The sequence below is a fragment of the Peromyscus eremicus genome, chromosome 3, assembly GCF_949786415.1.
Source record: "Peromyscus eremicus chromosome 3, PerEre_H2_v1, whole genome shotgun sequence".
Taxonomy (NCBI): Eukaryota; Metazoa; Chordata; class Mammalia; order Rodentia; family Cricetidae; genus Peromyscus; species Peromyscus eremicus.
This window is the reverse complement of record NC_081418.1, coordinates 143,411,627-143,424,477: the sequence shown is the minus strand read 5'-3', so window position 1 is coordinate 143,424,477 and position 12,851 is coordinate 143,411,627.

Here is a 12,851-nt window from a genome sequence, read left to right as displayed (position 1 = left end):
ACTTCCAACCCTAGGGGTTCAAACCAGGCTTTCTACAGGCAGATTGGCTTTAATCTTGCCATCCCAATGGCATAAAGGGATAAGTCACTTCCTTCCCTCTTCTACACATCTGCTAAGAAAACTGCCACTCAATTGTGATTTCCTCCTTGTTGTCAAGCATGATGGCTGGATCTCCATCAGCCATCTTGTGTCATGAGTTTGACCCTAATAATAGGAGCCATAGCTAAGGATGGTGTCATGGTTATATCTTTTAACTGTCAACTTGACACAGCCTGGAGTCATACAGACGAAACTAGACTGAGGAAGTTCTCAGATGAGATTGGCCTGTGGGCACACCTGTGGAGCAGTGTCTAGATTATTCATTGACACTGAAGGACCTGTCCCTAGACAGGTGGCCCTGCGCTGTCTGTGAAAGACAGTAAGCACAAGCTTGTGCGGGAGCCCAGTGAGCAAGCCAGGGAACAGCATCTCTCCACGGTTTCTGCCTCTAGGTTACTTCCCACGGTGATGGAACCTGGAAGTTCGACCAAATAAACCCTTTCCTCCCTGAGTGGCTTTTGATCAGAGTCTTTATCTTTTACAGCAAAGAAAAGACAGTGAAGAAAAATAAATAAGTAACTGAATAAATAAGTAATTAAGTAAATAAGTAAATAAATAAATGGAACCAGACTCCAGAGCCACTCTGCATGCCTAAGCTCTAGACTGGGCATTATTTGTTTGCCTGATACTTCCCACCAGGACAGTTTCTAAGCAATACAGCACCAGTAGTGAATGCTACACTACCCACTTACATTACTTAATTTTATCCTCTTATTATGAGAATTTATTAGACAGGATAAGACAGTGAGAAGTTTTGGAGCAAGCCCATCTGCATACAAATCTGGACTTTGCCACTTGAGAGGTATGACAAGTGGTAATTAACTTAGCTCCTTTGGAAATAGAGCTGGGCATCCCTACCCACAGGAGCTATGTGAGTGTTGTGGTTTGGATGTGAAATGTCCTCCACAGGCTCAAGTACTTGAGCATTTGGTCACCAGCTGGTGAAGAAGGTTCTGGAACTTATAGAAGGTTGACTCTTGGAGGAAGTTAGTCACTGGGAGTGGATCTTGAGGTTTCATAGCCCAACCTTACTTCCTGTTTACTTTGTGATTCCTGACTACAGATGTACGTGACCAGTTGAGTCTTGCTCCTGCCACCATGCTTTCCCCACCATGATGGAATTTATCTCCTCATACTGTAAGCCAGAATAAACCCTTCCTTCCTTCCTTCCTTAAAGTGCTTCTTGATGGGTATATTGCCATAGCAATGAGAAAAGAGATTAAGAGAGTGCACCTGAGTTTCTGGTGCATATAACCCATGCCCTATCCATAGAATCATAAGACTCAGAACACGCACAACCAAAACATCCTGCTTCTGTCAGGGAACAAACTGGGGTCTTGAGAACTAGAGTCAAGGCCCCAGAGCATCTCGGAGGCTCCCCTGTTGGAAGACAGCTGTCGTTCTTACCACAAATGACTCTTGCATCACTCGGTGTCCTGAGTAACATCCATACTTTCCATGGACCTGGGGCTCTCGGACTCTCTTCTGGACACAGCATCTAACCCCTGATGACAGACAGATGCTCAGCCCGAGCCCATGCACAGAACCAGCACTCTTTTTTCTGAACTGACATCATCAGTCACATCCTGTGGCACTACTTTAATTGCTATCCTATTTTTGGAAAAATAGATGGCTAAACATAAGCAATTTTCTTCTTAGAATTTTTTTTTTGTCACTGAAGCAAAGTGCTCAGTAAATAAGGACTGATTTGCATGACCTTTTGTGTGACTAGCGACGTGGAATGGACAAGGTGATGGGCTAGGAACTTTCCTGGGCATGTTATTCAATTTCTAAACGATTGTTTTGTTGTTGCTGCTGTTAATTCCCAGTAGATTTCCACTGACATTAAAATCAACCACAATTTGGGAGGCCCCTGATGGCTATGACTGAGAAATACAGAAGCAATTACAAACCTGCTCATGTTTGCTTAGAGAGGTAAAGGGAGTCTTTATTCTAGCACATTCAGCTGTGCGGATTTTCCAGGAAATGGAGATCCGGTTACGCACCGAACACTCCAGGGTGTCAGAGTTCCAGCCATTATTGCTGTCTCGCTGGGGGCCACAGAGCATTCACACTTTGCTGTCCAGGTCAAAACACACCTACGGAAGTCAAGGGGAGTAGGGGGAGCCAGAAGTGACGCTGCACGCCTGTAATCTCAGCACTCAGGACGCTGAGGCAGGAGGATTTCTATAAGCTTGAGGTTAGTCTGAGCTACATAGTAGTTTGGGGGTCAGCCTAAGATATAGAGCGAGACACTGTCTAAGGGAGAGTGAGGGGAAGAAGGGGAGAGGAGAAAAGGGAAAGGGAAGAGAAGTGGAAGAGATGGGGAGGATGGAGTCCAGACAAGGCGGAATCTTAGATTCTAGCAGTATCAGCACTGAGCGCAGACTCACCTGCTCCAGGGACAGTGGGTCCCTCACTAATTGCTAAGGAAAAGCCTGTGTATTTTTTCTCGGAGTACAATCAGAAGGCTCAGTCACCCAGAAAACCTGCTTGTTGTGACTGTTCATGTAACTCCCCCCAGAGCATGATTGCAGAGCACAGCCGTGATGACTGACAAGGAGAGAACAAACAGAATATCACGATCCTTCCCCCCGGATTTCAACCATGCTTTTCCTCCTGGAACGCTGAGCGCCTGCGCCTTCCCTAGGGTAGACCCTAAGATGCTGCTACCCATTCGTGGATGAGGAAGTAGAGGTGTAGTGACTGTCCGAACACTTAGACTAAAAGCTAGTTCACAGGAATGGCAGTAATTGCTGCCATTCACCAGACCCACTCGGCTTTCACTGAGAAACTGGGGTGTTGGTGGTGATGTGAATTTTCTGAGACGGTCATCAGTGAAGGCACACCTAGCCCTTCAACCAACAGCCTGTTCACCAGGCTGTCTCCATCTTACAGTCCCACTCTTCTAGGATCACTACTCCAAGCCTGAGACTTCCTAGCCAGCATGCAGGAGGAGTCTTGCCTTCCCCCAGGGTCACGGTCAGAGATGCCAACAGCATGATCACCAACAAGGCAACCAGACAGCAAACTGTAATAACCCATATGAACAAAGACTGCTGAAGTCCACATAAGCTCCCTCTCCCTATCGTCCCTGCCCAACTCTTCCTTCCCACCACAGCTTCCCTTGCTTCACAAAGGACACACAGCCTCAGGCAACCCTGGCCCTTGAACCACCTCAGCAGGTTCTGGATTACCCTCTGAGAGTAAAATCCAGGGTCTTGTAGTGAGGAAGCTTGTTCCTGGGGGCGGGGGGGGGGGGGGGAGTCTCAGCCAGAGAAGGACAGATAAGCCAGATGAAGGACAGAGAAGGATTCTGTGGTCACTTCATGTGTGGCCTCTGTCAGAACAGTACAAGAGGGTTTCCAGAGGCTGTCTCAGCCTAGAGGTCATTTTCTCTGGCTCCAATCTTCCTGCTCTCTCATGATTAAATGCAGAATGACCCTCCTTATCCTGTGGTATCTCTCATCTATGATCAACTCCTTCCATCGAGAAAGATAAGAAGCAGACAGGCATGGTGGCACTTGCCCTAGGGAGGATAAGGCAAGAGGCTCAAGAATTCAAAGTTAGCCCGTGCTACAGAGTGGGTTCCAGAGCAGCTTTAGATGTACATAGCAAGATCCTGTCCAATAAGAAGGGAATGGGAGGAGAGGGAAGGGCATGACAGCGCACGCCTGTAATCCCAGCGTATGAGAGATGGAGGCAGGAGAATCGGGAGTTCAAGGCTAGCCCCAGCTACACAGTGTCAGGCCAGACTAGGCTATACAAGACCCTGGTTCAGGAAAGTGGGGAGGAACTCTTGCCCGGCTCTCTTCAGTCTTCTGCACTACCGATCCCTCATAGAGCCTCTATAGTAAACCCAACCCCCCCCCCTTCGTCAGAGACTGTCTTCACAGATCACACAGCCTGCCTGGCCTTACTCAGACACAAGGATCTTCCCAGGGCCTGGCATCCTCACATCAACAATAGACTTTACTTAGCCAGAGAGAGCAGTGCTGGCCTATCATCCCAGATACTCAGGAGATGAAGGCAGAAGAATTACAAGTTCAAGGCCAGCTTGGGCTTCAAAGCTAGTTCAAGACCAACCTGAGCAACTCAGTGAGACCATCTCTAAATAAAAAACATTTTGGAAAGGCTGGGGTGTAGCTCACTTGCCTGGCATGCAAAGGCCCTGGACACAGGGCTGTTCTCTGAACTCTTCCACCTTTCACAATGCCTGGGTCAGTTCACCTCAATTTTGTACCTACTGTATGTTCCCAGTGAGGTCTTTATGTTTTCCCAAGACAAGATTTTCAAGTCCCTCAGGGCATATAACCTTGGTGGTGTGCCGTAAGTCCCTGCAGTTCAGGGACATCTGCAGCTATTATGGCACAATGGATGCCCCATCCTATCCCCCCCATCCCCTGCAGCCAGTCACAGTGGCCTTAACACAGCACTCAGTTCTGGACATCTTGGGATGGTGGCGTTAAGTGGATGTTTCCCAGCCCTCTGTTCCCCTTCCTCTCCTTGCTGCTGTCTACATCTGGGCCTGGTCACTGTCAGCATTTTAGATGAAGGATTGAGAAGAATAAATGTGAGAATCTGATTAGTCAGTTTGCTGGTTTCTGGAAGCTGTGGTGGAAGACACATTGCATAATAAGAAAAGGCTATTAGCCACGGAAATCTGCAGATTTCAATTAACCTTACTTGTTGCAGATAATTGAGAATTGACCAAGGAAGAAAAGCTATTTTGTTTGCAAACTTCTTTTCATTTTTTAAATTTTTATTTCTGATGTCATCTTTTTGTTGTTTTTGTTTTTTTGATACAGGGTCTCTCTATTATGGAGCCTTGGCTGTCCTGGAACTTGCTTTGTAGACAAGGCTAGCCTGGAACTCAGAAATCCACCTGCCTCTGCTTCCCCAGTGCTGGAATTAAAGGCGGACACCACCACAACCAGCTTCCGATGCTATCTTCACACTGCATTGATCAAAACCCATTATCAATTGGTACCCTCTTATGGCATCAGAGATACATGGCTGGCACATGAACCCACAGGCTTAAGACAACCTAAAATTCCCAGAGTCAAAAGGAAGTGAAGTCCACCTCACCCTCCCTCCCTGTGCTGTTTGTTCCTATGGATTCCAGATTTGAAGTCTTTGAAGTTCACTCAACCTAACAGGCTGTGTGTTCCTGCCCTCCTCCAGGCATTGATGCCCTTGAACAAACTGCCCCCTCCCTGCTATCCTTCCTCTCTTTCCTCTAGACTCCTGTGTGAAATGCCTAGCCCCTATCCCAAGCCTGTAGCTAGAGTTTTCCTGCCTGGCCCACAGTCAGGACAAATCTCTATCACCTGCCAGTCCCACAGCCTCAGACCCGACCAAGTAAACACAGAGACTTATATTGGTATAAGTCTGGCCATGGCAGGCTTCTTGCTAACTGTTCTTACAGCTTAAATTAATCCATTTCCATTAATCTATACCGTGCCACATGGCTCGTGGCTTACCAGGATCTTCACATGCAGCTTGTCATGGTGGCAGCTGGCAGTGTCTCTCTGACTCAGCCTTCCACTTCCCAGCTTTATTCTCCTCCTTGACCCGCCTACACTTCCTGCCTAGCCAATGGCCAATCAGTGTTTTATTTATTGACTAATTAGCAACACATTTGCCATACAGAACATCCCACCCACAGCACTTCCCCCCCCCCTTTTTTTTCAAAAAGGAAGGTTTTAAACTTAACAAAGTAAAATTACATATAATTTGGGAATTTGGGCGTAGCTTCTCTTACTACTTCCTGCTGGAGGGGGGCGCTGTATCTTATGGGGAAACAAAGAAAATTTTAGAATTATAGAATAGTCCATGAGGCTGTATCATCTGAGCCAGATGCCTTCAAACCGTTCTGGATGTTGGATCATCTGGGCCATGGTGTCATCAGAGACCTTTCAGGGGGTCTTGGCTGGTCAAACCTGATGTATCTTAATCTGGAATAAATCCATAGCCTCTGGCTTTCTGTGGGAACAAAAGCAGAGTCTCCTTTCCAAAGTAACACATCCTTACATCCAAATTTTGAAGTCAAGGTACCTTTAAAATATACATTTTGGCATAACTCAACAGCTTTTACAATCAAATATTTTTCTGCAGTTAAAAATCCCAAAGACAACACAATCCAGATTCTCTGTGTAATATTCATCTTTACGTGGCTTATTTTATATATTAATTTTACTGTCTCTTTAAAGACTTTATTTTTTAAAACTATGTATTTGTTTATATAACTGTATATGTCACTTTTTTTGTCTCTTTCAAGCCTACGTATCTTTTACACACATTGTAAACTCTTACATCTGAATCTGTCTTATTGTGAATCTATTGCTTTAAACTGCAGCAGCTGTAGCTGCTGGCTCCGCCCACCTCAGCTTCCCAACATTTACCACCAGCTCTGGGAGCTATCGTGGGGTGGGTCTATGCTTTTATCCAAGCAGCGTGTAGCCCAGAAATCTCTTTTTTTGTTTCGTACCTGCAAAGGCTAAATCCACCATACAGCTTAATGTGCCACTTCCAGAGGCCTCATTCCCACCATATGGCAGGTCGAGCGTGCACGCACACTAGGAACCCACAAGTAGCTCAAACCGGCAGCTGCCGCTCATTTGAGAGAGACAATTAGGAACTGTTTTTAGCTCCGTTTTAGAATCTTTTTTCTCAGTTTTTAGGTGGAAACTCTTGCTACCACGTTGGACGCCACAAGCCCATGTCTTCCATGTGTGACTCAAGTTCAGAAGAATATCAAAGGCCTAAGACAATGCCACTCATTCTGCATGGTCCATTGCCTTCCACCAGGACCTTGCTGTGCCCTCCAAGAGAAGGTTAGATGTAAATCCAGTAGCTCTTGAAGAGTCAGGCACTAAGGGCAGCAGCCATGTGCACCCCTGAGTTCAAATTCTGAAACTTCTTAGCTTTGTCTGTGTATTGTGTCAGCCTCAGCTTCCTCGCCTGGGCGGTAAGATTTCCAGTAGGATCTTCTTTGTACGTAGGTTTTTTTACTTTGAAACCTAAAAGAGGTGCTGTATTAGCTACTTTTCTGCTGCTGTGAGAAAACACCATGACTAATGCTACTTATAGAAGGAAGGATTCATTAGGGCTTAGAGTTCTAAAGGGATAAGAGCCCACCACCATCACAATGGAGAAGCATGGCTGCAGACTGGCAGAGCCCACCACCATCACAATGGAGAAGCATGGCTGCAGATTGGCAGCCCACCACCATCACAATGGAGAAGCATGGCAGCAAACTGACAGCCCACCACCAGCACAATGGAGAAGCATGGCTGCAGACTGGCAGAGCCCACCACCATCACAATGGAGAAGCATGGCAGCAGACTGACGGCCCACCACCATCACAATGGAGAAGCATGGCGGCAGATTGGCAGAGCAACTGGAGCAGGATGTTGAGAGCTCGTATCTTAAACTGCAGGCAGGAAGCAGAGGTAACAAGCTGGAAGTAGTGCCAGTCTTTTCGGCTCTCAAAGCACATCTTCAGTGACATACTTCCTCCTACAAGGCCACATCTCCTAAGCCACCCCCAACAGCGTCACCAACTAGGGACCAAGTATTCAAACACCCGAGACTATGGGAGGTGTCTCACTCAGGCCACCACAGAAGACTACCAAGAGCCAGGTAGAAAATCAGTTCTGGAAGCAAGATGCTTTTTTGCCAATGTTACCAGTGTCCTCAAAGCCATGGTCATGACCCCAGATGCCACATCAGCTATCACCTGAGACTGGCTCCGGAGGGCCTCTGGGCCTCCACTCTCCTGGTTGTACCCTGGTGCTTTCTAGGGTTCTCAGTAGAGCAGCTTTATGACGTTTGTACAGATTCCTATCCCTGCCCTGCAAGATGGAGCCTGCTGTTCATGGGTCTTAAAAGCCACTTCCAAACCATTGGCACAATTAGCAGTTAGGGATGCAGGAGCAACTATGACTGGTCCAGCTGATAGCAACTTACTCCCTCAGGATGAGTTCTTCCCAGGAGGGTCCTCCATTCTCCTCCAAACAGGCTGCTAGGAGATCCGGCTCATCAGGCTTGTTGACAGTCCCAAACATGTCTCCATATACTTAGACTTAATTACAATTAGCATGGAAATTAGTGCTCCCTTTAAAATTAACAATTCATACTTCTAGGACCATTAAAAGACAGACCCGTGACCCTGCACAATCCTTCCAACCATTCCTCTTTCCCTCTCTGATTCTTTGAATTTCTACTGGGTTTTGTAGACAGCGCCATCTTCTGGAGAAGAACTCAGCTGCACCTTTCCCTAGTGGATGGGACAGAGGTCACAAGTGCTAAAGCTTCCTCTTCTGGCCACAGTTCCTTTGCCAGATAATTCTGCTTTAGCTCTGCAAAGGCTAGTGGTTCCAAGAAGAAGGTTAGGGGGGTGGGGATGGAGGAGAACTGCAAGAAAAGTGAAGAGCCAAATGTAAGATCCATAAATCTCTCTCTCTGTCTCTCTCTCTCTCTGTCTCTCTCTCTCTCTCTGTCTGTCTGTCTCTCTCTCTCCCTCTCTCTCTCTCTCTCATGTGTATGTGTGTGTGTGTGTGTGTGTGTGTGTTTGTCCGTCTGTCTGTCTGCTGTATGTATGTATGTATGTATGTATGTATGTCTGCGGCACCCATGCACACCCACCACATGTCAGCCTCCAGCTCTATTTACCTTGTTTATTGAGGCAGAGTCTCTCACTGAGACCCAGAGCTCCCAGATTAGGCTGGCTAGCCAGTCAGCCCTAGGAGTCACCTGACTCCACCCCCCTGGGGATGCAAGTGAGCACCCCCACTCCTGGATCTTTACCTAGGTGCTAGGGCTGGGGATGAAGCTAGGTCCTCATGCTTGCACAGTAAGTACTTTGCAGACTGAACTATCCTCAGCTTTTGTCATCATTTTTCCTTTCTTCCCAGCCACCTGGCATGGGAAGTGTCTGCTTTATTAAACTGGTATAATGGATTTTTGTCTTGATATAAAAATAATTACCAGTCTAGAAGCCCTGACTAAATAAAATAGCAGAAAGCCCACAGGTAATGCCCAATAGTATGCCTGGCTCCCTCTCCCAGTTAGAAGATCTTTACACTACAGCAGGAAAAAAAAAATCATGTTATGGAAAAGTAGCTCCATGTCTCATTGGGTCTGAAAAAAAAATCAGGATGACATTCTTTTTTTTTTTTTTTTTTTTTTTTTTTTGGTTTTTCGAGACAGGGTTTCTCTGTGTAGCTTTGCGCCTTTTCCTGGGACTCACTTGGTAGCCCAGGCTGGCTTCGAACTCACAGAGATCCGCCTGGCTCTGCCTCCCGAGTGCTGGGATTAAAGGCGTGCGCTACCACCACCCGGCCAGGATGACATTCTATCTGCTCTATTAATCTATAACTCCTCTTTAAAAGTAAATCATCTAAAAACATTCTTTTTTTCCTAAAAAGAGATCTCTGGTTACAATTCTTCTCCAGCTAGGGTGGGTAGGGAGTGCTTGGTTTATCATTTGTGGTATGCCATGCTTTGTATGCGAGTAACTGTTTTATTGTATTGGTGAAATTATTAAGGCCACTCCATGTAGTTAAAAGGGAGGTTTATTTTGTGGGGTGACTTACAAGTGAAGGGATAGTTTACAGGGTCTGGGAAAGGTGTGGCGCAGTCCAGCGGCGGTGTTCTCTGGAGAACTCTGCTCGGTCTACCTCCAGCGTCTAGGGTCCAGGAACCAAGAGAGCCAGCGCATCCGGATCTCAGGTCTTCAGGGTCCTCTCTCCGCCCTGCCTTTTAGGCATGACAGTTACCGAAGCCTCAGTGGGGGTTGGAACTTTCAGATCAAAGCTGAAATGGCTACCCACTACATTATTGCTATTTTAAAGTCAACAGAGTTCAAGTTCAACTGTGTATGAAAATGTCACCATGGAACCCATTATTCTGTACCATAACTAAAAGAAAATAATTTCTTAAACTACTAAATAATGATCAAAATTAGTAATGGTGGCAGCTAACAGATACAAAATCCTTACTGAAATATATTTTGCCAAAATTCCTGGCATAGTCATCTTTGTGCTAATTCGAAGTTATGGCACTATATTATCCTCATCTTAAAGATCGAGACACCAAAGAACAGACAGGGGACTTGAAACCAGCAGTGTGGATGACTTCTGAGACTCTGAATTGACCCATGATGACACCCTTCCTTATAGTAGACCGATATCTGCATGATGATGCATCCGTGAACTCTCTGGAAAAAATAAAGCCACTCACCATGGAGGCTCTTTCTGCCCTCAGCTTTCCTACCCATTGATCTACTTGTGTCTATCCCCAACCCTTGAACCACTCCCAAACCAACAGTCAAGTCCTTGAAGACAGAGACAGAAGACAAGAGATGGAAGAAAAGAAGGATGGTGAGGAAGAAAGGGATGGAGAGGAAAAGGGGAGGGCGTTACTTTAGATTCACTTTTTTTTTAATTATGTGTGTGTTTGAGTCTGTGGGGGAGTATGTGCCCAGCAAAGCATGTGCCCTTGGAGGTCAGAGGGGTCAGATGCTATGGAGCTGAGGTTACAGGCAATTGGGAGTGGCCTGGCATGGGTGCTGGGAACTGAACTTGGGACTCTACAACAGCAATATATACTCTTAAAAATTGTTGATCTCTCTCTCTCTCCAGCCCTGGGAATGAGTAATTTCAACTCAAGGTTCTTCACTTGGGGCCTATGGGGCCATGAGGGCTCTAAAATTATAAACAATGTGTCTCCTGTAAGGTCGTGTTTCTAGAGAAAAAATCTTTAGCTTTCTTCCCATCCTCGAAAGTGCTCACATCCTTGAAATATTGAGTCACCAGCCTCAATAGAGAACAAAACGGGGCCGCATCAACCTCTTTCCTTGTCCCTCCACTCTAGAGCACCTTCCGTTCAACCTACATCCTCCCTTTTGGTCAAAACATGGAAATGAGCCAAAAGGGAACCCAGAGAACAAGAGCACCTTTGGAACTGGCTGGCACGCTCCTGTCATGTTCAGTAGTTAATGTGTCATGCATGCCCCAGACATGACCTCAAACCTCATGAAGAAATCAGGCCAATTCAGACAAAGTTAACTTTGGTTAAGTTTTCTAACACTGTGTTCTAAGCATTATTGCTGTTGTCCCTGTGTGGTTGATTAGAAAAGGAAAACTGGAGGCTCTGGGAATGCAAGAGTCAGGCCAAGTTCAGTCCGACGATATAGCATCTGTTACCCTCTGCTCTAGGAAAGACAAGCAAGAACTAATCATCACATGCTTCTCTGATGACACTGGCAATTTGTCATAGGGATGGACATGTGCACACACACATACCTGGGACCGAGTGGCCAGGAAGATCCATCAGCTCCACTACTTCTCTGATGTAACAAATATTGGGGGGATTTCATAATTGAAGGATTCAATATCTCAATGCTGCAAGGGTTTTTAGTTCCTGACTTGTCCCACTAATTCACCATTTTACTCTATGAACTTATAAGCCATTCTCCATGCTGGGCATGGGGTAGGTAGATCTAGTATATTGTCTTGTAACATTATCTCCAATAAGCTCCAAGGTCCATGCCCTAAGAGGACTCACTGCCTAGCAGAGAGAAAGTCATGTGGGTACAAGAAATCATGACACTACTGTGAAATAAGTACTGAGGGGCTGGGAAGAGGCCCAGTAAATAAGAACGTGTGGCACTAGCATGAAGACATGAGTCTGAATCCCCACTGTCCATGTAAAGCCAGGCAGGGCTGCAGGTGTCTGTAACCTACTGCTTAGGTTGGGGGAACCAGAGACAGGGGGACTGCTGGGACTTCCTGCCTTCCAGCCTTGATGTGTTTCTGTGAGAGACCCTGTCTCAAGGGAAGAAAGTGGAGAGTGATAGGGCAGGACCCTGTGCCCTCCTCTGGACTTCTTGTGCATGTGCATGGGCAAATGCACTGCACTTACATGTGCACACACACCACACACACAGACCACACATAGACTTGTGTATACACAACAGCAACAGAACAAAAGGATGTGCTGAACTCGGTGGTGGCATGGAGAAAGACCTTAGGAGAACCAAGATGTTTAAGCTGTGCCTTTAAGAATTACGAGAAGTTAAGAAAAAGCATGGTGGCACACACCTGTAATGCCGGCGTTGAAGGCTAAGACGAGAGGATCACAAGTTGAGGCCAGCCTGGGTTAGTGAGACTCGGCCTCAAAACACAAAAAATCTGAAGAGAAAAAACTTAGAAGGATTTTACAGGCAAACAATGCCAATACTTAATGTTATTGAGTCAATAACATTAATTATTAAGCCAATGTGTGTGTGTTTTTTTCCTTTGCTCAAACATCAGTCTCTATGTTTCTACGGTGTATTCTGAGGTGAAAATAACATTTAAGTCAGAAGACAGAGTGAAGCAGATTGATTTCCATAAGATGGCTGAGCCTCATCTGAGCAGTTAAAGGTTCAATAGAACAAAATACTCTGAGCAAGGTGTTCAGCCAGGAGACAGCCTGCAGACTTGAGCTGCAACACAAGCTCTTCCTGTGTCCCGAACTGCAGGTCCTACTCTGCAAACTTGGGACTTCACAGCCTCTACAGGTGCATAATCTAATTCCTTAGTATCCGCACTATGTGCACATCCAATGGCCTTGCGTCTCTGAAGAACCCTGATGGATACACAAAGTGATGGGATATTGTTAAAGGCAGAGGGACCGCACACTGAGGCACACAGCAGCAAGACAGCTCCAGAGACCCGCACCTCCCATCTCACCCTAAGAGCACT